Consider the following 24321-nt stretch of genomic DNA (forward strand, 5'->3'; position numbering starts at 1 on the left):
GAAGACTCAAGAATGTGTAGATGCCTGGCTCAATAGGTGGACTACACACTTTTCCTTTCATTTATTTACTAATGCGCAAAACTACAGATGGCAAAGGGGTTATTGAAAGGGAATGCATTGACTTGGTGGAAGGATCTCAAAGAAGATTCCATTCCTACCACTTGGCAAAAATTCGAAGAAGCTTCCAAAAAAGAGTTCGTCCAACCAGAGCATGAATTCGAGATAATTGCCAACCTTGTTAAAAATAGCATGAGGAGTCAGTCATTTGAAAATTATGTGCAGAAGTTTAGATAATTGGCTGCCAAATCCAAATCAAATGATCATACCTTATGTGGGATTTTCATCAATGGTCTAGCTCGTGACTATCAGTATGAGATAAAAACATGCAAGGTCAAAACAGCTGAGGATGCTATTCAGGGCAGCTCTGGTTTTTCATAAGACAATGGTCAACGCCAACACTTCAAAACCATCATCTAATGAAGAGAAATCCATGTTCACTTTTTCAAAGAGAGTGGACAAAAAAGAAAGATGGTTTTTACACCAAATCCAAAAAAAATCCGACAACGCCAGCAAGAAGCTGAAATTTGTGAGTATGGATAATCTCACATATTTCAAATGCAAAGAAAAGAGACACACGAAGAAATTTTATGCTTTGAATGGACCTACAAAACCTTCAGCACCTGGGCAAAAGGTGAAATTTAAGAAGTTTATACCAAAGAAATCTGTGCACATTACAGAACTTCAAGGTAAATTTTCTGAAGTCAATATTACACATCTTAAAGGAAGCCAATGTCTAGATTGTACTTTCAGTAAAGAAATTTTTGGTCCATACGAATTATTTCATATTTATGGAACAATAAATGGACATCAGGTTCATATATTGTTTGATCTCGGTAGTACTCTTCACAATTTTATTGACAACATTGTGGTACAGAGGATGAAGCTGGAAACCACTTAGAATGATCACATATACAAGGTCAGCATGGCTAGAGAACAAGTCCAATTTTGGGACAAGAAGGTATCAAAGCTACCGCTAGACATACAATTGTAAACAAAAAGACTTGATTTTCATGTCATGAGGTTGGGTCATGTTGACATCATTTTAGGGATGGAATGGTTTCATCTAAAAAATAAAGATTTTTCTATTAACTAGGTCAAACATTTAATGTCTTTCCGCCACAATGGAAACCTTGTTACTCTTGAGAGAAATGTTGTTGTACCCAAGCAAACTTTCATTAATGAGCTTGAGTTAATGGAAAACCTTTTTAACTATGAACTTTTCCAATTGGCCAGTGACGTCATGTGTTCATTTTGATGTCAATACTGTTTCTTTAGATGTTTGGGAAAGTAAAGTGTTAAATTCCATTAAGAGTGAATTTCACGATGTATTTCCTGATGAGTTACCTCACGGATTACCTCCTAAATGAGAGGTGGACATAAAATTGAGCTAGTACCGGGTGCAGTACCTGTTAGTATTCCTCCATATCGGCTTAGCCAGACTAAGGAAGACGAGATAGCCAAGCAACTAGCTAAATACTTGAGGATGGGTCAGATTAAACCAAGTAAGTCTCCTTGGGGTGCACTAGTTCTCCTGGTTAAGAAAAAAGATCAAGGTACCTGGTAGATGCTTATTAATTACAAACGTCTTAACAAGGTTACAATTAAAAACAAATACTCATTACTAGATCAGACGATCTTATTGATAGGTTACAAGGAGCTAAGTATTTCACAAAGCTTGATTTACGAACTGGTTATCACCAAATCCATATTGCAGAGGAAGATGTTCCTAAAACTGCTTTTAGGACACGTTATGACCATTACAAATTTTTAGTGTTATCCTTTGGTCTCACTAATGCATCAATAACTTTTCAACAGATGATGAATGATTTATTTCGGGATCTATTAGGAAAATGTGTGGTGGTTTTCTTAGATGACATTTTGATATACAGTAAAACTTTGGCAAAGCATGAGAATCATCTTAGAGAGGTTCTTGGAAAGCTTAAGAAGAAGAAACTGTATTATAAATTATCTAAGTGTGATTTCTTCAAGAAGGAATTGTTATACTTGGGTCATAAGATCTCTCAAGATGGCTTAAGTATAGATTTGGATCAAATCCAAAAGATTTTGGAATGGCAAGTCTCGCGTATGATCAAGCAGTTAAGATCTTTCTTAGGTTTCATGGTGTTTCTTCAAAAATCTGTCAAGTATTATTCGTAGTTGACACTGCCTTTTACCAACCTTCTTATTAAGGGTAAAAACAAGAAGTCTAATTCTCCAATTTAGTGGAATGAGAAGCTACAAGGAACTTTCAATACTTTGAAAAATAAAGCTCGAGATGCTCCTATGTTAGCCTTGCCGAATCCTAGTAGGCCTTACATCATTTTAGACTGATGCTAGTGATTTTGCGATAGCCGCAGCTTTGTTCTCGGATGGGAAGCCTATGGCTTTTGGAGAGTAAGAAACTCAACAATGCACAAACTAGGTACCTAGTTCAGGAGAAACAGTTGTATGCGATCATTTATGCTTTAAAGGAATGGAGACAGTATCTCTACGAGTCTCAATTTATGGTCTTGACATATCACCAGTATTTGCCTTACATTTGTGATCAACCAGACTTGAAAGGTAGAAAGACTAGATGGGCTGAGATGATGCAGGACTTTGATTTCATGATTAAATGCAGGAAAGGTAGCTTGAATCACATTGCTGATACATTGAGTCGAATAGGTGAAGTTAATGAACTTAGCTTCATGGAAATTGCCTCTAACTTGTACGGTTCACTCAAGGGAAAATGCAGTACACATATTTTCTTTGGAAAGTATTGGAATTTGGCAGAATCAGGGTCCCCAACTCTAAGGTAGATCAAAACCTGGTGAATCAAGGAAAAGCCAACCAATTTTTTATTCAGAATGGACCAGGTCTCTTATTCCGAAATGATAAGGTTTCCTTGCCGGATGTGCCAAAAATTACTCAGGATCCTCTTTGAGTGCCATGATGCACCATCGGCGGGGCAAGACATCTTGGCATATAGTGAACCTTGGCTTTGGCTAGAAGGACATTTTACTAGCCAAAAATGAAAGATTTTATTCAAAGTCGGGTGGTCCAATGTCATCAATGTCACATAAACAAGGCTGAATACCTTAAATATGTTGGGTTATTACATCCTTTGGATATTCCATCTCGAAAGTGGAAAATTATTTCCCTGGATTTCATTACGGGACTTCCACATACCAATAGGGGTCATGATGCCATTTGGGTAGTCATGGATAGATTAACAAAGATGGCTAGGTTTTTACCCACAAAGACAATAGTCAAAGCGTCAAAATTATCTTACCAATTTATCGAGCAACTGATTAGACTGTATGGTTTACCTTTTGATATTGTGAGCAATTGGGACTCTAAGTTCACGGCTCATTTTTGGCAAGATGTTTTCACAAGAAATTGGAAAATACTTTGAGTATGAGTTCCTCTGATCACTCACAGTCTGATGGGCAAATAGAGCGTGTGAATCAGATTTTAGAGGATATGCTTCGTGCATATATCTTTGGAAAACCATCGAATTGGGAAAAGTATCTTCCAATGATGGAAATGGCTACTAGTTATGGTCCGTTCTTGCTTATGTATGGGTATCAACCTAGGGCACTTGTTGATCTTAAGGACATTGAGCTTGATACATTGAGGGATTTCTTACGTGATATGCAGGAAATGCTGACCCAAGCTCAGGGTTCTATCGGGAGTGCTCAGGATAGAGTACGATTTTATGCTAATAGGAGACGCTCACCTCGGTCTTTTGAGCCAAGAGTGTTGGTTTATTTGAAAGTTCCTAAAGATTCTCAAACTTTGTCAACAAGAAAGTGCTCAAAATTATCTCCTAGATATTGTGGTCCATTCCGAGTTATACGTCGAATTGGCACAGTTACGCATGAGGTAAAGCTACCTCCACATGTCAGAGTTCATTCAATCTTTCATGTCAACAGACTAAAAGAGAAGCTGGGAGGTGAGGATAACACAGTTACTCCTCTCACGAACTCGTTGAAAAGGTACTTGAATTCAGGGAAAGGAAACTTCGTAATCGTTTAATCCCTGAGGTAAAAATTAAGTGAAAAGGCAGGGAAATCGAGGATTCGACTTGGGAGTTAGTTGAGAACGTTTAGCACGGGTTTCCTTCTTTTCATTACAAGAGTGCAATGTTTTGAGAGAGGGGAAGTATGTTATATGCACATCATATTATGTGCATATACTAGGAGGCTAACCCACCCTAGGCATGTGAGCATGGGAGCATGCTCTAGTGGGACAAGGGTTAGACCTAAACTTGGGTTGGGGTTAGGGTCAGGCAACCAAGGGTCACACATGGAAATGGAGAGTCAAGAGTCACTTGAGAGCTCTCCTATATAATAGCGGCATGGGGCACTCTCAAGGGATCGTCTCTTGTGTAGAGCATAGTATCTACTCTCTTGCCATTTCATGCTGGAGCTATGTGCTGCTAGATTGAAGACATATTCTTGGTGGTATGGGACACCAAGGCTAGCATGTAATTCTTCATTATGTTGGTGTGTGCACCCTTGGGCTCGGGAGTGGTCAGGTGGATGAGTATATGACTGGATTATGTGTGTTTATGCATAGTGATTGGCGAGAGATCTTTAGGTTTTTAACACGGAAGCTAAGGCCACTACAAGCATTGCTTAGGGTAATAAGGAATCAAAAGGGCTCGAAGGAAATCAAGGCAAAGAAAAGGTCAAGTCCTGTAATGGACTGGAGCCACTCCAGGGCAACAGTAATCTTTCCTCCCACAACGAAAGTGACACTAGAGCTACTAAAGTAGATAAAGATCCTAAGGACAAGGGAGGGAAGACTAACGAGGATATGCAAGAGGGGTTCGAGGTACCTCAAGAGAAGGAGAATATTATCAGACCAGAAGAAATACAGGTGGACAAGATTGATAACAAGCAAAACAGTAAGAAGGTCCAAGGTGGCAAAGAGGAAGAAGTGCCATCATCAGTTAAAATTGGTAAATAGAATAAAGGGAAGCCATCAATTAAGCAACAAATGAAGCAGTGAGGTAATGCATTTAGTGTTCTCTCTGAACTCTTAGAGGATAGTAACCTCCCCCCTGTCAATGGCCGAGTGCAAAGTTAGGGTTTGCACCTGGAATGTTAGAGGTTGCAAACTCGAGGCCGAGGAAGGCATCTATTGGACAACTTCTATTTAGGAAGAAGGTGGGAATCATGTTGTTGCGGAATACCAAATGCCGAATTGGGCACGAGCATGTCCCGCAGGGCTTTTGGGTGGTCAATGCTTGCCTTCAGACTGTGCAGGTGGCATGGCCATCATTACTAAAGATTGTTATGAGAAGAGGAGTACGGAGGCTGCAACCCTACATTAACTACTAGGGGAACTCCTTGGAAATCATAAATGTGTATGTCCCCCACACATGAAATGAGAGGGCCGACAAGTGGAAATGGATATATGAAAAGGTGGGTGACAACAAGGCTATAATAGGAGGGGACTTCAATATGGTTAGCGACCGTTTTAAGGACCCTCTTAGATAGCGACCGGTCCCATGAGAGGAGAGACATGGGTGGAAGAGAAATTAGGGCTTGGGAGCTCTTGTCTAAAAGCCTCAACCTGTGCGATGTCACCCATACTAGATGGGGAGAGAATGCAAAAAAGCACACGTGGACTAATAAGAAGAATATAAACACTTAGCAAGCAGCGAGACATGGTAGATTCTATTCTTCGCACATACAGCCACATAGGCTCTCCTGACTTCCTCTGCTTAGGTACTGTATGAAGAATCAGCCTCTAGTCACTCTCCACTTTTGGCTGAGATAGTGATGGTAATCACTCTACCCAAGGGTTGCCCCCCCCCACACATTTAAGTTCAACAATACGTTCTTGGAAGAAGATGCTTTCATAAAGAGACTGAGAGCCACTGTCCAAAACATAGGGAGCATGGACTCGGTGGAGAATTGGGATCTGGTCATAAAGAGAATCCAAAGGCTACCTGAGGAACATGGGAGGAAAAAATCTCAAGAAACAAGGATGCAGAACAATGCTCTTGCCTACACAAGAGGAGCCCTAATTTCAAGGCTTAGCGGAAGTTCCGGGTGACAGAATTGCTTGTCACCTTCTTATATCTATTGAAACAAGGATTGCTGCAAATAAGGAAAGCGAGGCTAGAAGCCTTAGGGTTAGGATGAGGGTCTCTTGGCTCAGAAATGGCGATGCGCCCACTCAGTATTTCTTCAGGGTGATAAGGGATAAGAGATGTAAGGAAGATATTTTCCAAGTGGCAGATGCTCAAGGAGAAGTACATACCAGCAGAGCAGCTGGCAAGGCATATCAAAGATGTTTCAAGGACATCTCTCTGCTATCGTGGGGCAGGTCATAGACTTTGATGAGGATTATATAGAGAAGAGAAGGAGACTTATGGCCTTCGTAAGGCCCTCCCTTTCAGAGGCATAGAGTTAACTTATGACAGAGTGTGCTAGGATTTTATTATTGAAACCTGCGAAGCTCTGGGGTTCGGGTGCAACGTCTCCGGCATTCTGCATGCATTCTTTCCATCATCCTTGGCAAAAAATATGATTTAAAGATATGATAAACGGACACTGTGGTGGTGTGTTTCCTCTCAAGAGATTAGTCAAGCAAGGTTGCCCATTATCCCAACTATATATGAATCCATCAGTTCTCGCTAGGGAACTCGATGAGATTGTTGACACAAACACTAGGGTTGGGGAAAAGGGAGCATGGATCCTCTCAAGGAAGTGTACCCGCCAAGGATGAGTCGACCTCATTGGGGCTAGACATGCAAGACCTATCTATCATGCTCTCCGACCACACCACCTAGCACCGTAATATCCCTACTACAGGCCTCTTGCTCAAACCACACACACCACTAACCACTCACTCACCTCACTCACACAGAGAGATAAACAAAACACCACAAGATCATAACATTGTATACCAAACTGTAGACAAGAATGATACAAGAGAGACCATGCTCCAACATAGAGAATGTCATACACCAGAGAATTTGCTCCTGCCAAATGTGCTAGAGTGAAGGTGATACAAGAGAGAGTCTCCTCTGCCAAGAGAGTTCTCCCCTTATCTCTTCCTTGGGTGTCCTCCTCCTCGGGTGTCCTCCTTCTCGAAGTCCCCGAGTGTAGGATAGCCACTACTAATAATAATGAGCCCGCAGTCATTTCAAACTCGTTTGGACTGTGGTGCGACCAAAACGTTATCTTCTTTGACACGTATTCCCGCTCTGTGTTCGTTCTACTATCTGTGTATTCTCGCTCTACGTGTTCACTGGACATGTTTGCTTGTTTACCTATTGCACATATGCAATACATACACACACACACAGTTTGCACGTTGCCAAAATATTGCAGGTCTCTCTCTCTCTCTCTCTCTCTCTCTCTCTCTCTCTCTCTCTCTCTCTCTCTCTCTCTCTCACACACACACACACACACACAAGCTTGCATGCATTTCATTAATCTCTCTCTCTCTCTCCCTCACACACACACACACACACACAAGCTTCCATGCATTTCGTTAATCTCTCTCTCTCTCTCTCTCTCTCTCTCTCTCTCTCTCTCTCTCTCTCTCTCTCTCTCTCTCTCTCTCTCTCTCTCCTGATTGTGTTCATTCAAGAATACTAATACATCCAATGTTAAATTGGTGTCTTTTTTTTCATGTGGTGCAATGAAGGATGGGAAGGTCAGGCTCTTCAATGAAGTCACAAGCTTCTTCTGGGAAAGCAAAGGGAAGCACATCCATGATCAAGGAAGTTGCCCCACCTCACCACAAAAAAAATTTGTCGCTATATGCACAGTACTTTCATGAAGATCGGGGTCTTTCCATGGTAGAAGTGGATCCCCACACCTTGTATGGGAAGAATAACATCTCTATGGAAATTGGAGCTCTATTTTTTTTGCTCAAAGCCCCTTCCAAGAAATAGCAAGAAGATTAAATCATATCATGTGAAGCCAGAGTTTACAAAATGCTTGGTCCATTGACATTGGGATGTCTACCAAGAAGGACCATTCAATTACAAGATCGGGCATCAATTTGCAAAAGCATTTGCCTTGGAGAATTGTGAGGCTGCAAAAAGGGCTGAGAGCAAGCAGCAGTACACCATCGCTTGGGCTCCATTCGCAGAGAGGGCAATGAAGAGTAGCGAGGAGAGAAACAATCTGGAAAAGAAGCACTTGAAGTGGGAAGAGTAGATGATGATTGTATCTGAGGATGATGCAAAGCAACATATTATGAAAGTTCCACGTGCACGTCCACATCTGACAACACCCTTTCAATTCACCTAGACAAAGCTAAGAGTGAGCTGGTTGAGTTGCACAATATAGTGGTTCAAAGGTTGGGGAATATGAGATGCTATGTAGAGAAATCAAAGCAAACATTAGAAGATAGAATGAGAGATCTGCATAGGGCGGAGGGTGCTTAGCAAATCAATAGCACCTATATTAGTCAGCTTGAGCGGGAGCTTGCACTTGCCACCACAGATCAAGGTGATCGAGACTGCCTCATGAAGCTCTTAGCAAAATTTTAGGCCACACCGTAGGATGAAATTGCCAAGCTAGAGATGAAAGTAAATGATGTAAAGGTGTGTGCCTTTAAAAAATATATATATATTTATTTGTCTACATTATGTTGCCAGTGTACTATATAGCATTGGTTACCTATTGTATATCAACTTTATTTTGATGTAGCACTAATAATGCTATATAGCACAATTACCATGCTTTCTATAAGAAATTTTTCTTAGATATAACATGGTATGCTTGCTATATATCACAATTACCATGCTTTATATAAGAAATTTTTCTTAGATATATCATGGTATGCTTTCTATATAGCACAATTGGTGTGCTATATAGCTAATTTGTCTTAGATGTAGCATGGTATGTTTTTTACGTAGCACAATATTGAGTATGATATATAGATCATTTTTCCTAGATATAACATGGTAGGCTTCTATATAGCACAATTAGTGTGCTATATAGCTAATTTATCTTAGATATATCATGGTACATTATCTATACAGAACAATGAATATGTTAAAGATCACTCATGATCCTATTTAGCATAATGATTATGTTATACAATACTAATGATGCTATATAGCAATGTGATATATAGTAGAGAATGTGGGTATATAGCATAATACATGCTATATCTAAGAAAGATTATGTGTCATAGCAAGGCTCCTTTTTATGTAGCACACCTTGTGCTATATAGCACAACACATGCTATATCTAAGAAAGATTGTGTCATGGCAAGGCTCCTTTTATGTAGCACACCTTGTGCTATATAGCATAACACATGCTATATAGCAGAAAGATTGTGTCATAGAAAGGCTCCTTTTATGTAGCACACCTTGTGCTATATAGCATTCAAGAAGCCTCATAAAGGGGGGGATATCTCCTATATAGCTATAGTGAAGCCTCCACCTAAGGACCACCTTATGCTATATAGCACACCTCGGTCAGGCTGTTGCAACTGTTAAGATAGAGCCCTGTTCTGGTAAGTTGCTGACTTGGTTTACAAAGCAAGTACTCCACATTAATGGTTCTGGAATAATGAATACATTGAATTTGCATTTTCAGGTAGTGACAAGCCGGTCTGGTTTTGTGGTAGAGGAGACCATGCAAGTACCAGAGAACATGTCAATGCATGCAACCGGTAAATTTATTTTATATATTCGTAAAATAAAAACCTATATATTTCAAGTTTCTTTGGGTATCTTCTAATGTAGAACAATGCTCTCATGCTGGTTTAGACAAGGTGGGGGGTTCTCAATTTGAAGAAAACCCAACCCGAGAGGTGCGATGCAAGAGTGAGGCAGAGTCAACATTGGATGATCAATATGTCGAGTCACTAAGGGAGATAAGCGAAACGGCAAAGAATCTTGGAGGAACCCCCTCCCCAAAACCTGTGAAGCCATCCCCAAAGTGCCTACGATCCACCCCAAAACGACTAGGTGATGAAGAATTTGATGTCCCCTTAATCCATGGCACGAAAAAAAAAATATGCTACAAAGCAAAAGTTATATGCTTAATGATGGTATTATGCATTGTCACATACCATGCATTTCCCTTCTGTAGCCACCATCTTTAACAACTTGTTGTTATGGCTTTCCTATTCTTAAAAGTGTCTATATTCATTGTTGTAACTTTTTGTTATGGCTTTCCTATTCTTGCAAGTGTCTATATTCATTTTTTTTAATGAATGTTCTTTTATTTCTCCAACTGCCACATGCCATGGATTTTCCTTTTGTAACCATCATCAATGGAAATGAACAACTTCTTGTGATGGTTATTCGACATGCATGTGCATGAACGAATAATATGTTGTAGGTAATAAAAAACTGAGTAGCAACCAGAGGCTACGAGGAAAACAAAGATGGATCCGCACTGTTGACGATGGTACAAGGAGCCAACCACCAAGTGATGCTACTTTTGTGGATATTTCTAGTGATGAAGGTTGTAAAGAAACATCACAGGTTCCAAAGAATGTCACTGTGGCAAATGCCAATGCTAGCGGTCAGGAGAATGTTAGTGTGGAGGAGGATGTTAAGATGGACACATCTGATTTCCACCATAGTGGTGCCAATGCCAGTGTTGAGGAGGACAATGCCACTGTGGAGGAGACTATTAATATAGACACAGCTGTGGATGTCATTGTGGAAAATGCCAGTGTTCAGGAGAATGTCAATGTCAATCTGGAGGAGGATAATAGCCATTGTGGTGCCAATGCCAACATTGAGGACAATGTCGTTATGGAACAAGACAATGCCAGAGTGGAGGAGGCTGTTAACAACATGAACACAGAACAGGACAATGTGAGTTTAAGAAATGACACTGTGGAATAGGACAATGCCATTGTGGAGGAGGATGTTAACATGGACACAGAACTGGACAATGTGAGTTTACGAAATGACACTATGAAACAAGACAATGCCAGTGTGGAGGAGGATGTTATCATGGACACAGAACAAGACAATGGTCTTGTAGCAATCCCATGTCAGGTTATATGTACGCCCTTGTGTGTGAAGACTCGATGCATATTGCTCAATGTCAATGGTCTTGTAGCAATCCCATGTCAGGTTATATGTACGCCCTTGCATGTGAAGACTCGATGCATATTGCTCAATGTCAATGGTCTGCTAGTGAAAAGGTATAGAATAACATATAATCGGGGAGTCCCTCAAACATGGGTTAATGGTAAAGTATCCAGTCTATACCACATCATCACCCCCCCAAATGAGGATAGAAAGCCTCAATTTCAATATGTTGTAAGGCTTGATGCTCTCAGATTCCTCTCTGTAGTTGTGGAACACTTTCATGTTGCCTTATGGACTAGTATGGTCAAGGACAACCTATATGCAGTGTTGAAGGCAAGTTTCCTGAACTACAAAGATCCTTTTTAGTGGATATTTTACCACAAGAGAGATGCCAGGTTGCACCATTCACCTTCAGAGATGTGACAAGTATCCCCATCTCTGATTCCACAGACAAACCAATATTTTTGAAGGTGATTAAGGATGACTTCTTGTTATGGCACCCAAGGTTTTCTATCCAAGACACTTTGTTGATTGATGAGACACAGTACAAAAGCATGAAGAACCCCTAGGAATGTTGTATATATCCACCCTCATTTGAACCGGAGGATGAATCTCAAGAGCCAGAATTCTTGACGAACGAGGACCTTGTTTCCATGGATGGTCAAGTGGAGGTGTGCTAAGGATCCCTGGCATTATGCACGGGATAACATGATGTATAATCCTAAGGATAAGGTATCTATTGCTGTCATCAAATACGATGTATGCTCGCAACAACGACGAAGGCAATGAAATATGCAAGCGTTAACTAAGCCCTGCATTGGGAGGCTTTTTGTATACACCCCTATTATCCTTTTTGTATACACCCTCATTTTTGTAACAGCCATTAACTTAAATATAATACAACTGGAAAAGTTATTATATGATTTATGGCTCAACTATAATTGTTTTCCTTGTTTTATCTATGCTATTTTTTCTTGCTTAATCCTTGGTTCTGTGTCTTTTGCACTGTGTTGTGCTATATAGTACATGTGCTATATAGCACAACCAGATAGTGAACTTAGAGTGAGAGGGGCATTGTGTTGTGCTATATTGTATAGGAATTGTGCTATATAGCACAACTAGACATGGTGAACTTAAGGTGAGAGGGACATTGTGTTGTGCTATATAGCACAACTAGACATGGTGAACTTAGGGTGAGAGGGGCAATGTGTTGTGTTGTATAATACAGGAATTGTGCTATATAGCATAACTAGACTTTGCAAAGGTTTTGCTAATGACCTCCACAAATCAGATTTAAGAAATGACCTGCATATAAATCAGATTTAACAAATCAGGTTCAAGAAATGAGAACCTGCATACATATTTGATTGCACATGAGACTCTCTCAGCAATGTTTTTGCAAGGTTTCAAAGAAAGGTTACTATATAAAAAGGATACATAGAAAATCTTTCAAGCACCTCATATGGCATGGCATTGTAAATGGACTCGTGAAGTTGAGGGGATAAATAATACATCTTAGAGGCAGCATCCACAAGGGGCATGTCAACAAACATGATTGACCTACTAGATTAGAATATGTGTGGCTCACACCCTTGTCATGGAGCAGTTTGTAGTGATTGGGATTCTCCATTTGCTTCTTATAATAAAGACCTATGCCAACATATGTGCCTCTAGCGCACTTGTTTTTCCAATTGTCCTTAAGAACCTTCTCTGTCTTCCATCTTGCTTTTACACATTTCAGCACATAGAAATCTACTCCTTCTATGTTATTAGTCTTTGCGTTGGCTGCATAGTTGTCTCCCTCGACAAGAAGTTGGCCAAGCATATCCAATGATCCCTCAAACATGGGTCCCTCATCTTCAAACTCAGCCACCCTATCTAGTATATTGATTGGTTCTTGCATATCTTCCATGTCCAACCCTTCTGATAGGCTTGAGAACAATATGTGACCATTCCTGGACATAGAACTTGTTAGACTCATGATCTTCAATGACTAGCTATACATGCATTGCAGAAACAAGCCAAATTTCTTGTTTTCAACTGTGTTGGGTCTAGTTTGCAAAACCCACACATAGAATGTAGGGATTGTCTCCCCTTAAGTGTTGCACATCCCCATGCATTAGACCTGTCCACATCATCTACACTTACTAACCAAAACTTTCGGTGAATCTGGGGGCCATTGCTAGTACTGGCAGGCATACGAGCTACTTGCACCATGAGACATAGTTTCCGTTAAGAAAGCTACAATGTCAGCAGCATTTTGAAGAACTACACCATCAGACTTGAGTTATTCGTGTGTTAATGTCCTCTTCACTACTACACTAGCACCGTCATGTTCTCCCTTACCATGCAAAAAAATTCCAAGTCATCTCCACACCTGTCAGTTTCTAAAAGCGACCAACAAAATAGAATGGCTGGGCAGCTTTAAACTGTGAAGCCACACCATCATCAGACCACACCCAGTGCTTTCGAAATTTCAAACCCTGGTCTTCAAGAAGCCGATTATGAAGTTGGAAGCAATGTTGCACAAAGAGAGTATCATGTTTCTTATCATCAAAGATATAGAAATGCATCTCCTTGATTATGCTTTGGTCGTTGCTTGTACTACACCTATATGTAATGTGAACAAGGATTGTGCATTGATCTGAGTGCCAATCCATGGACTCTATTTTATTTTTCTATTTGAATGAGTAGTTCTCAGCAAAATCTATTACAGATAATACTATGACATCTGTAGGGAAATTCTTGAGACACTCTCTATACTGATCAGCTTGCCATCTGTACTTGAAGTTATGCTTAATGAACTTTGATTTGTGGTGTTTCACCATCACTAATAACTCTTTGATAACAATTTGCTTGACTCTTTGATAACAACTTGCTTGACTCTTTGATAACAACCTGATGGACAACACTTTTCGTTGTATGGTTACATCATGTCTATTTTGAACTTGAATATCCACCAAGACCTAACCAGTGACTATCTTTGTTGTCTCCTTTTCTTCATGTAGACACGAGCGTAGCTTTTTAACACCGCATTTATTGCATTGCCCCATGATACATCTGAATTGATGGTATGTGGAATCCTCCTTCTTTTTGCATAGACAAGATTCCCACAGTTCTGTAATTCCAGACATGGCATGCTCATGTACAGCACATTTTTCCTTGGCTGCCACTGATTTGCAAACAATACAATGACATTTGCACAAGCTTCCATGAAATCCAAAAGCATCTAAGGGCATCTGATTGAAGGCATCTTTTAGGTATAACATTTGTATGTGAACATTTGTATGTGGTACACACCACAACATGTGTTCCAGTCCTTTAGCTTGCGCAAAAAGAAAGGTTTAAGCTTCTCGAATGAGCATTGGCCAATTTGCAGATGACGATAAGCAGACTTGAACCTCAAAAAATACTCCGTCTTTGCAAGGAACATAGACCATTAAGAATTTGCAAATGAGGATAAGCAGATGCACAGTGCTATATAGCACATGCACAGTGCTATGCATTCACAAAACATGTCAACTATATAGTACATGGTTATGCATTAGTACTGTGCTATATAGCTTGTACTGATTTCTACGTAGTACATGTGAGCTATATAGCATATACACAGTGCTATTTGTGAATCTTAGACTTATGCATCATTGTACAAATGCTATATAATTGGTTCAGTGCTATATAACTGGTTGTGTTGTAGAGAGTGCTATATAGTACATGGTTACGCAATAGAACCCCAGTCTTTAATGATGTGTGCTATATTAAGGGTGGTCATTGAACATGTGCTATATAACTAGCTAACTATGCTATATAGCTCGTAGTGGACTGCTATGTAGCTCGTAGTGGACTGCTAACTGTGCTATATAGCTCGTAGTGGACTGCTATGTACTTCATGGTCATGCAAAATAACCCTGGGGTTAGTAGTCAATGTGCTATACCAAGGTGTTGTGAGCTATTAGTCAATGTGCTCTATGAGTAATTCTTTCAGCTATATAGCCCGTACACAGTGCTATTTGTGAATCTTAGACTTATACATCATTGTACAAATGCTACACAACTAGTACATGGCTATGCAATAGAACCCTAGGATTTAATGACGTGTGCTATATTAGGGATGGTCATTCAACATGTGCTATGTAATTGGTTAACTATGCTATATAGCTCGTAGAGAGTGCTATTTACTACATGATCATGCTATATTAGGAATGGTTATTCAACATATGCTATGCTAATTGGTTAACTATGCTATATAGCTCATAGAGAGTGCTATTTACTACATGATCATACATGATCATGCTATATTAGGGATGGTCATTCAACATGTGCTATGAAATTGGTTAACTATGTTATATAGCTCATAGAGACTGCTATTTACTACATAAGCATGCAAAATAGCCCTGTGCATTAGTCAATGTGCTATATACCAAGGTGTTGTGAGCTATATAGCATTCTTCAATGAGTAATCCATGACCTCTGCACCATGATATGCAAGACATGAATAACAAACTACGCTCTTATCCATAGTGGAGGTATGTACCTGAGATTCATCCAACAAGTGTACCGGATGTTCGATTGATTGCTTGTAGCCAGTTCGAAGCTGACAAACATCCTTCTTGTTTGGAGACACCCTTGTATGCTCCGTCCAAAATTTCACTACTATTTTCTTGACCTCTTCAGTTAACCTAGAATGGAAACTCTTTCTTTTTCATGCTTCTAGTGGCAATGGAGAAGCCTGAGCATCACTACTAGCTCTACTTACCGTAGCATAAAGTTCTTGGGTGAATGTTAAGAAGCTTTGCGGCTTGAAGAGGGCTGAGTTCTTTGTCACCATATCCATTCTAAATCCACATTCTCTGACAACTTTGGATTTGGTATACTAAAAATATACTAAAAAGTATATTGAAAAGAAAATTTCCAAAGTAATGGGATTTTCCTAAACTCCCTAATATGGTCTTCAAAGGTTTTCATGCCCTTGCCTTCTTTATTCTTTGGATTTTTGTGAGCTTCTTCTTTTCTCCAAAGTACTTGCATCCTTCCACTTCACAATTAATTTTTTGATAGTGTCCCAATCCTTTGGCATTCCCATGCAAGTATTTCTTCTTTATTTGAAGCTCTAGTATTTTCTAAAAAATCAAGTCATTGGCCTTCTCTCCAAAATAATTGTGTAAACTTTGCTTTTGAATTTTTCTACAAAAAATTTTCTCCTTGAGTAGTTTCCAAAGCTCTTATACCACTGTCAGGACCTTTATGACACTTGGAGAAGAAACTCTAAATCTTAAGCACAAAAATTAGAGCATAGCATATACTTGCACAAATCAAAAGCATAAACTTTAATAAACAAATTAAATAAACAAGAGAGATAGAGAATAAGAAAGAGATCACCATTGTTGACACAAGATTGGGTTGAATTTCCACTGAATGAGTGTGTCCCTTGTGCCATTAACCTATATTTATATGTATTAGAAAAGCTTGCTTTTCAAAAAGATAACTCCAAAAACAAAGCTCAAGTGCTTTTGATTTTTTTAGCGTAAAAGCTCTACAAAAGTATAACAAGTTACAATTAAAAAGTCTTGGACTTACTAAAAGTATAAAATACTAATTTGTATGTACAAAGGTTTGAGACCTTAGCCTTACAAAAATATTAATGCCAAAATATGAAACCATAAAAGGTGTGCACATGTTTTTCAAAATATCTCAAAATGGTCCAACACATGTTCCACCCATGATTAACACATAATCCACTACTCAAACATCACCTACATCCAAAATAATATTAGTCAGTGCACACAACTAATTAAACACATTAATCCTGACTATATCATACGAACGTATACAATTGATTAAACACATTAATCTTGATAGCAATGCACACAACTACTTAAAGACATTAATCCTGGTAGATATAAATAAAAAGTACATCCAAAATAAAATATCCTAAAATCAAATAATGGGCATCCCCATAGAGATTATGACTAACATGTTGACAACTAGATAAATCTCATCATCCTACATCAATGGCAACTTGCAAAATTAAAATCGATATGGAGACGACTTGGTGAACCAGATTTGGATTTCCAAAAATAAATTGTTCTTATTTTGTGGTTGAGAACTTCCCTACCACTACCCCTAAGTTCTAACCCCATGACAAGGGGGCTCTAACGAAATGCTGACGTTGGATGGCTAGTTCTTGCATGGCTATGACAGTATGGCTTATTTTTTTTTTAAAAGTTGGGCGTTAGGAAGCGGGCTTAGTACCCATGGGACCCCCCTTATCCCACAAAGCAGGGGCAAGCTTCAAGGGTGAGGCATCAATCAGGGTAGCCAGCAGGGTTCGAACCCATGACCTGGGTTTTGACAACGAAGCACCTTAACAACTGAGCTACAGCCCGATGACAGTATGGCTTATTACCAAGTCTTGCGAGAGAACTAATCAATAATGGAAAAGGACATCTCCTTGACTTTCCACACTATTTCTAGTCTTCGAGAGACGCAGGTTCATAGGAAAGTGCCGCAGCCCCAATATCAGTTCGGGAATCGGGCTCATTCAACAGGCGCTCTCCCCCATGTTATGTAATTGTATTATAAATTGAGACGACTAAACCCACAGCATGCATGCACCACACTCCAGCCCCTTTGTAATATATATATAATTGTCCCTTTACAACGAGTATCCACAGCTTCTTCCCGCAGTTTCACGGCCTTCCACCAACCGCTTGCGGAGCGTGAGACCATCTACTTGCCTTCAATCTCTGAGGTAGTGTGTGTGGGGGGAGAGAGAGAGAGAGAGAGAGAGAGATTTTTCTCTGCAGCTTTTACTCATTGTTTTCTCTCGACCTTCTGTGGGATTTAACTGCACTTCGTCTCTTCAAGAAAACAATGGCTTTTCTTCAGTTGAAGGGATCGGTTACCGCCATGGCCTCTTGCATTGCTCTCCTTGTGGTGGTGTTGAGTATCCTGAGCGGTGAAAGCGTGATGGCTCAGAGCGGATCCTCCCCTGCGCCATCCCCAGCATCTTCAGGCGCAGCTCATTCAATGGCTCCAATGGGGTTCGCTGCAGCAATTACCCTTCTCTCGCTTCTCGTCGGTGCCACTTTGAGCTAAACCAAATGGATTAAGTATAATAAAGCCGTAGTAGGACTCTCCACTTCTGTACACATTTCCTTATTCATCCCTTAATCCTTATCTCCACACGTCTAAACTCATTTATTTACAAATATTGAGTCCTTATACCCTTTGAAGACTTGTGGGAGGAAATTTATTCGATTGGCTCAATTTTGTTGAATCATCCACTCTTATTATAAAGTTTGAATACACTTATTATAAAGTTAGAACACACTTATCACCTCAAGAATGATTTCAAAGTGGCACGTATTCAAGAGAAAGCCCAACTCTGCATAAGATGATATACACAACAAATGTGTTCCTAGATTTCATGGTGTTGTGTTGTTCACATCATCAAAAAAACAAATTGTTGATGATCTCTGATCTTCTTTACACACACAGTTGCAATCATACATTTGAATATTTTAACGATAATTTAATATAACTTCAAATAATTTTTAGCCTTATGTAAACTAATTCTAATAACTAAAGGGTCTCTTTTAAAATGCCATAAGCAAATCCTTGCACATTGGTTAGATTTCTCAAAATTACTTTTATCCTATGTTGACCTCTCTTTCGATATTCTCCACTCATGTTTGATTTAATCTCACATGTTCGAAACATAATATAACTCAAAACATCAACACAATTTTGTCATGGCCAAATTGCAATTATTTTTTCTAATAAGTTAGCATTAGGATATATGTGTAAACATATTTATCAACAACTTTTTAGAGTTCATGCGTGTTCTTTGATCTCTTTTGGCTTGTTATGCCTTCAGCCACATCCCTAATAACGGGAGATCGTCCAATTTCTATGGGTCCATCTAGAAAGGAACAAGAGAATGATATACTCTCGTCAAAGCAAATGGACTACTATGTGAAGTACTATGGAAGAGTATGGAATACACCATGGGAACCTCACTCTTTAAAAAAACCCATATCACGTGTGTGTGTGTGAAAGGTACTAAAAAATAGGTCTGTATACATGCATTTTGGGAATATACACATCATTTTGTATGCATTCTTTCCAATACACTACCAGCTAATAAATAGGACTAACATTTCTTGTATTATACATAACTAAAAAATAGGACATCTAATTTTTATAGTAGGAATATACATATCATTTCCTATTTTTGAAAACACACATCATTTCATGTATGTATACACTAGTACCACTACTATAAATGTAATATCTAAGAAGCCTAATTTAAAATTGCTCTCTTGTGGAACTCAAGTATATTATACATATTTTTCAGTACTTTGAGGCGACTCATAGCCATCTATGGGTACTCATGGTGGCTAGCCACCTATAGTTACCCTATGAGTACTATATGTTTGTTTGATTTCTCAAAAATAGTTAAATCTATGATGATCTTTCTTTTTATCCTCTCCCCTCATGTTTGATTCAATCTCATGTTGGAAACATAATATGCATCAAAACATCAAGAGAATCTGTGATTGTATCTTTGACATGGATACAACTTGTTATATGCCTTGAGCCATGTAGAAAAAAACAAGAGAATGTTATATTCTCATCAAAGAGTATGGGCTAATTTCTGACGTACTATGGAAGAGTATGGGCTATTCATAGCCTTCTATAAGTACTATGTTTGGTTTGATTTCTCAAAAATAGCTTATTCTATGATGATCTCTCTTTTGATCCTCTCCACTCATGTTTAATTCAATCTCTCTTTTGATACTCTCCTCTCATATGCTTGATACAATCTCATATTATGTTGGAAACATAATTTACATCAAAACATCAAGGGAATTGGTGCATGCATGCTTTTCATGGCCAAATTGTAATTTTTGTTTCTAATAAATAAATTATAAATTATATTTAAAATATTTATCAAATGTTTAGAGTTTATGCATGTTCTTTGATCTATTTCATCTTGTTATGCCTTGAACCATCTAGAAAGCAACAAGATAATGTTATACTCTCTTCAAAGCATATGGCCTACTATGGAAGAGTATGGGCTATTCATAGTCATAAATGAGTACTATGTGAAGTACCCATTACACATATGCACATTACCTATCATACTACATCACCTTGCCATGTCAATCCATATATGCCACATCATTAGGCCATTTGAAAGTGCCCTATAAGATGCATATGTCATACATGTAACTAGCTATTAAGACTAAATAAAAAACCATATACTAATCTTATGATATGATGGGCATATGGATGTGATACCCCCATCAAGTGGCCTGACCTCCACTATCCAGACTATTTCATTTTTGCATGTGTCACCATCCAAGTATGTCCCATGTAGCATGATTTTGCCATTGACGCTTGCTTTCTCAAGAAGCACACAAACAAAAAAAGGGGATAGCTTAGTTGCTAAAGCTTGGGATCTTGCAGCCTATAATGTAGTGCAATGTATTTTTATAAACATGTATAATTTCCCAATTTATCAGTCCTTTTTTCATTATCTCGGGTGTGGCGTTAAGGTTTTAAATTTGAGCCTTGCTTTGGCAAAGGGGAGGGAAACAAAAGTCTATTAACTGTTGTTAATAGATTTAGCAAATTTGTTATGCTTATTCCATGCAGGGACAATGTTCACCACCCACTTAAGGCCATAAAATCTAAGGAATGATCTTTTGATTACCTAAAGAAGTACAATTAAGTTGGCCGTATAATATCTTTAAGAGAAGGGGGATCACAATGCTCAAGAATCGATCATTTGGGTTCAGTCTCACTTAAACAAATGCATCCATATATTTACTTTTGAAATTTAATAAAAAGACCTATTGCATTTAGAGGTTTTATGGTTATTTTCGAGGGTGTCCAACATATGACCCTTTTTTAATGATTAAAAAAACAAGGTGAACGCGCATAGTTTTTGGGAAATTCTTCACGCCTTATTATCGAGGATTATACAGCTTTTTGTGTGTGAGAACTTTTCGCACCTTAATAATTTATTGGGGTTGGGGATATTTCTAAACGCTATTGGTTGCTTACTTCCAAAACCTCTTATGGAAGGAATGACTCAATTTCAAGTCCTTGGGCATAGGTTTAGCCTTTTGCACATTAGGCATGTTTTTTGTTTTTCGAGCCAAGGTCAGAAGCGAGCAAGCTCGTTTAGTAAGACTTGAACAGAGAAACACTTTTGTCATTAGCTTCGTCATCTCTATTCTCAGAGACGGTTTTGCTCCTTCTTTAGGGCATTACCCTAGAAGACCCATGGCACGACAACGACCAAGTACTCCCAGAGGAGCCAAGGTATTGTGGGACGTGCCCTCAAGCGCACCCACAAAAAACTCTGTATAGCCGACGGATTTCCGAAGAGGAATTGCCTTACCCACGATGGGTGTCGGCTCGAAAGACACTCGTTAGAGCAATATTAATGACGACTTAGGGTGAACCAAATTTGGATTTCTAAAAATCAAGTTTCTTATTTTGTGGTTGAGATCTTCCCTCCCACTCACGGTTTCATTGGATAGTCCTTGTAATGACGACTTAGGAAAAGGTGGTTCGACGACTTAGCAAAAGGTGGTTCTAATGAAATGCTGACGGTTTCATTGGCTAGTCCTTGTAGTCCTTGCATGGCTATGAAAGTATGGCTTATTACCAAGTCTTGGGGGAAGCGTTTTGAACTAGTCTTTTAGGGACGCAGGTTCATGATGGGAAAGAGCCGCAGCCCAATAAGTGTTCGGACTCATTCAACAGCCGCTCTACCCCCCCTTCTCTCTCCGCCATGTAATTGTATAAATAGCCACAGCATTCACCACACTCCGGCCCCTTTGTAATATATAATTGTCCCTTCTTTACGAGTGTCCACAGCTTCTTCCCAAGCAAACGCAGTTTCACGGGCTTCCGCCAACCGCTTGCGGAGCGTGAGATCATCTTGCCTTCAATCTCTGAGGTACTGTTTTTTTTGTGTGTGTGTGTGTGTGTTTTTAAGAGAGAGAGCGAGAGAGAGAGAGGTGCTGTTGTTTGAACTATGGTTGGAATTGAGTAGGCGGGAGAGAGAGAGAGATTTTTCTCGGCTCTAACTGCTACGCATTGTTTTCTTTCGATCCTTTTAGGGGGATTTTACAGCACTTTTTGTCTCTACAAGAAAACAATGTCTTTTCTTCAGTTGAAGGGATCGGTTACCGCCATGGCTTCTTTCATTGCCCTCCTTGTGGTGGTGTTTAGTACACTGAGTGGTGAGAGCGTGACGGCTCAGAGTGGATCCCCCCCTGCGCCATCCCCAGCATCTTCAGGCGCAGCTGACTATATGGCTCCAATGGCAATGATGGCCTTTCTCTCGCTTCTCGTTGGTGCCATTTTGAGCTAAACCATATGTATAAGTATAATAAGGCTGTAGTATGAATCCACACATTTGAACACATTTCCTTATTCATCCCCTAATCCTTCATCTCCACACGTCTAAACACATTTATTTACAAACATTGAGTCCTTATACCCTTTGAAGACTTGTCTCTACTTCCAAATTCATGTCCTCATGGATTGGAAAAGAGTTTGAAATTAAATAAATACCAATTTAATAAATTATCTACTTATTTGATGGACGGGCTCTCTTTTGTTTTGCATACTCTAGTCAGTTTTTATATCGGATGCTAAATCTTTGGGAACATCTCAACGAAGTAAATCATTGTTTCCATGCTTATTATAAAGTTTGAACACACTTATTGTAAAGTTTGAACACACTTATCACTTGAACATACTTATCACCTCAAGAATGATTTCAAAGTGACACATATTCAAGAGAAAGCCTACCCAAATTTACATAACATCATATACATCATCAAAAAACCAATTCTTGATGATCTCTAATCTTCTTTACACACATAGTTACAATTTGAATATTTTAATAAAAATTAAATATAAATTCAAACAATTTTTAGCCTTATATGTAAACTAATTCTAATTATGAAAGGGTCTCTTTTAACTTGTCATGACACTAAAAGGATGCCATAAGCAAATCCTTCCGCACTGGGAACATCTCAATGCAGTAAATCATTGCTTCCATGCTTATTATAAGGTTTGAACACACTTATCACCTTAAGAATGATATAAGATGATATACACAACAAATGTGTTTCTAGATTTCATGGTGTTGTGTTCACATCATCAGAAAACAAATTCTTGATGATCTAATGATGGAATTTTGGGACTCCTTGAGCCAAAAAAGTGTAAAATTCTATACCCTAAAAAGTTTTAAATTTAATGTTGGAATTTTTGGAACTCCTTGAGCCCTCCTTTTTAAAAGTGTACTTATTTTTTCTTTTAAAAAATTTTCCCAATGATCTAGAGTTCAAAAAAAGCTCGTAAATTTTTAAAAAAGCTCGCACACAAAAGTTTACAAAAAAATATTCTCCATTCCCAAGGAAGTACCAAAACAAGAAAAAAAGAGAGAAAATAATTCCCCCCAAGTTATAGCACTCATGATTGAGGAAGTTCTCATCAATGGTAAAGAACCCTCAAATTCCAACCTAAATAAAAAAGGAACCAACACTCAAGAAATCTCCCTTGAAGAACCTCCCCACCAACCACTTAGTTACTCCCCCCCAATGTCATCAAAGTAGGAGTGACTCCTTTCCAACTCCATAGTTATTCCCCCTTCTAGAACCCCACACAGTTACTAAAGTAGGAGTGATTCCTTTCCAAACAAGGCTAGAGAAATTGGTGGAAATAGTCAAGAGTATGATCTCATGTGAAGGAGGTACCTGCCTTCCATCTAGACATCACTTTTAAGCAACTCTTAGTCTTCTCTCTGCCATGTAGGAACACCATGCATGAAGTCCTTCTCTCCAAATTTAGGCCATCCATAACACCAATCCAAAGAAAGAAAAAAGTACATTCAATTGATGTCTTTGTGGGCCTTAGTACAATTGACATAATTTACATATACTGGATATTTTGATAGATGGTGGGTATGTAACCAATACAATAATTCATAGAAATGAAATACTTCCAAGCTTTAGATGACTTCAATCCACCAACTAACTCATTTGCATGGATAATCAAAGTAAAAAATCAAACTAGAGTAGTGAAGGCCACAGGGATCCTTCCTAGTGTAAAGACCATAATAGCAGGGGGAAACTAAAGGCTTGCATACTTGTTGGTAGTAGTATGGCCCATTTTGCGTATTGGGATATATCCTAAAAATGGCATTTGGGACA

General features: G+C 39.0%; 1 long non-coding RNA gene across 1 annotated transcript; it reads left to right on the top strand.

Annotated features, from left to right (window-relative positions):
* The first annotated feature begins 21891 nt into the window (after positions 1 to 21891).
* On the top strand, positions 21892 to 22703 carry LOC147608283 (uncharacterized). Its single transcript, XR_015264502.1, has 2 exons — positions 21892 to 22055; positions 22219 to 22703. It is a non-coding gene; the product is annotated as an uncharacterized LOC147608283 (long non-coding RNA).
* Positions 22704 to 24321: the final 1618 nt, after the last annotated feature.

The sequence above is a fragment of the Cibotium barometz genome, chromosome 53, assembly GCF_041138505.1.
Source record: "Cibotium barometz isolate CiBa-2024 chromosome 53, ASM4113850v1, whole genome shotgun sequence".
NCBI classification, from domain to species: Eukaryota; Viridiplantae; Streptophyta; class Polypodiopsida; order Cyatheales; family Cibotiaceae; genus Cibotium; species Cibotium barometz.